This window comes from Sinocyclocheilus grahami, unplaced genomic scaffold (genome assembly GCF_001515645.1).
Source record: "Sinocyclocheilus grahami isolate Dianchi unplaced genomic scaffold, SAMN03320097.WGS_v1.1 scaffold181.1, whole genome shotgun sequence".
In the NCBI taxonomy this organism is placed as follows: domain Eukaryota; kingdom Metazoa; phylum Chordata; class Actinopteri; order Cypriniformes; family Cyprinidae; genus Sinocyclocheilus; species Sinocyclocheilus grahami.
In genome coordinates this window covers 569,575-572,160 of record NW_015505360.1, presented here as the reverse complement: position 1 = coordinate 572,160, position 2,586 = coordinate 569,575, and the positions used below count along the sequence as shown (strand labels likewise).

Genomic DNA, 2,586 nt, shown 5'->3' with positions numbered 1-2,586 from the left:
GAGGAGAGTATTTAAATGAATCATGCAAGGTGATTTACTAAGGTTTGCAGTAGTCAGTTTCTTGGTGTTTGCGGCACTATTTAACACCCAAAAAGCATGTCTGAACCCATCCTGGTAGATTGCGTTGGTCATTATGGAAATACATCGTCAGTAAATCAACTGCAAAACTTTCCACTCCCATCAGTGCTTTTCTGGGATTGCGCTCTCATGCTAATCTGCTCTGTTTAGTAAATCTGGCCCCAAATATTCTTATTAGTTGCACTGATTCATTTATGTTTGTAACTGTTGGACAGACAAATTGCTTGAAGCTGGAAACATTTCATGTTGCGTCCGCTCAGGACATAATGATGTAATACAGTCGCTTTTGTTTCCCACTGATTTTATAGTCAGCTGTTGACATGTTGTTCTACAAGAACATAATTCTACCCACTGTTATATTCATTGTTTTTAAGGAGAAGCAGGTGGATGAAAAACATAAGCGACTCAGTGGAGTCTCAGGTGAGAAAATGGGTTTGGTTATTGATAGTTTACTGATCATGGAGATGAACTGGCAACTCAAAAATGCATGAATCAAGTTGTTTTTGGCCATTAGTTATTTATGATCACTCTACTCTGTTTTTCAATGGCAAAGATGAATCATTCCAGACCTCATCATGACAGACATAAAGCTTGTGATGTGACTGAACCTGTGTATGACAATGTAACGGTAAGAGCTCCTCATTCATGAAAGACTAAACCCTGTTCACCTTTAGCCAGAAGAAATGAAATGCTCTTCAGTGTCAGTGTGAAACTGCGGGACCAGGCAGAGGCCACTTTTGCTTTTAGGGGACACACCGTCTTTAACATTTACCTTTACATACTTTCAGGATTATTTCAAGTCATTTTTCACTGACGTGTATCACAATCTTGGCGGAGGGTGAACCAACTCCAGGGTCAAGCTAAAAGTAGCCCAATGTTAGTGTAATCTATGCACAAAAACCTTTTATGCAAATTTGTATTTAACAAAATCACAGTTTAATAAAAACATTTTAAAGGACTAATTATAACACTTTTATTGTAAGTTGGCAGTTTACCTAATAATGCCTTGGCAGTAAATAATAACATATGCATTTTTCTCCTTTGGTACAAGGATGACCAACTATTTTGTATAAAGTACAGTGATGGGAACGTGAAGATGTATTTGTCACAAATCGTATTGCAGCATGATATATACTATCCAACTTCCTTAATAAGGACAAGTTTGCATGCATATAAACCACATCACCATAGTCCAATACTGAAAGGAAACAACTTTGGATAATTATTTTTTTTGCTTCAAAAGGAAAGCACTTCTTAATAAACCCAATTTAGGTCTGAGCTTTTTAAAGAATCTTTTCAATATGAATATTAAAATCCAACCGTTCATCAAGCCATAAGCCCAAGTATTTATAACTATTTACTCTTTCAATACAGTTCCCTTCCAAGGTTAGAATAAGCGGGACCGTTATTTTGGTACGACTACGAGTAAAGACCATATATTTAGTTTTGTTAGCATTTAAAACCAATTTCAGTTTTAACAATGAAAATTGCAGTGACCGAAAGGAATCTTGTAACAGCTCTATGGCTTGATTCATAGACTGTGCAACTGTATAAATAATTGTGTCATCAGCATATAAATGGATTTTTGCCGTGTTTATCTCTTGACCTAGGTCATTTATATAAAGTGAAAATAAAACAGGAGCTAAAATAGATCCCTGTGGGACTCCTTTATTTATTTTTAATTCTGTAGAAATGGCATTTTCAGCTGAGACACACTGCATTCTTTCTGTCAGATAATTCTTGAACCAATTTAGACTCATTTTACTAAAACCCAAGCAAGTCTCTGCAATAAGATTTTGTAATCTACAGAATCAAATCTAGTTTACTGTTTCATGGAGAAGCATTAGTTATTTATGATCACTCTGCTCTGTTTTTAATGGCAAAGATGAATCATTCCAGACCTCATCATGACAGACATAAAGCTTGTGATGTGACTGAACCTGTGTATGACAATGTAACGGTAAGAGCTCCTCATTCATGAAAGACTAAACCCTGTTCACCTTTAGCCAGAAGAAATTAAATCCTCTTCAGTGTCAGTGTGAAAATGCCAAATAATCTGTTGAATAAGTATATGGAAATTAATATAACACAAAAAGCTTGTTTGAAGTAAATTATTTATGAATGAATTCATACATTCATTTTCTTTCTTTCTTTCTTTCAGCTTTCAGCTTGACAGGAAGAGGCTGTAGAAGCTCACCATTGCGAGCTTAAAGTCCACATGAAATCAAAATTGACTTTATTTACTTTACTAGCGCACATTGCTAGTAATGATGTGAACAATTAATCTGTACAAGTTAATCCGCTGAAAAAAATGGTTTGTCTTCGTAATCTTTAATCAAAATCTGAACATTTACTTCCGCTCTGGAATGGCATTCCTTCTCTGATGACGTCAGTTTGACGGCTTGGGCAGAATATCCTTCCTCTATTCATTTCAGCTGGAAATACGTCACTACACTGAAATAAAGTCGGCAGCAACTTCCGGTTCACGCGGACTTTAATACTTTAATG

At 35.8% G+C, this 2,586-nt stretch overlaps 1 long non-coding RNA gene across 1 annotated transcript; it reads left to right on the top strand.

The window, feature by feature from the left end:
* Nucleotides 1-444: 444 nt before the first annotated feature.
* Nucleotides 445-2,326, top strand: LOC107594246 (uncharacterized). Its single transcript, XR_001610158.1, has 4 exons — nt 445-498; nt 632-706; nt 1,964-2,038; nt 2,240-2,326. It is a non-coding gene; the product is annotated as an uncharacterized lncRNA (long non-coding RNA).
* The last annotated feature ends 260 nt before the right edge of the window (nt 2,327-2,586 follow it).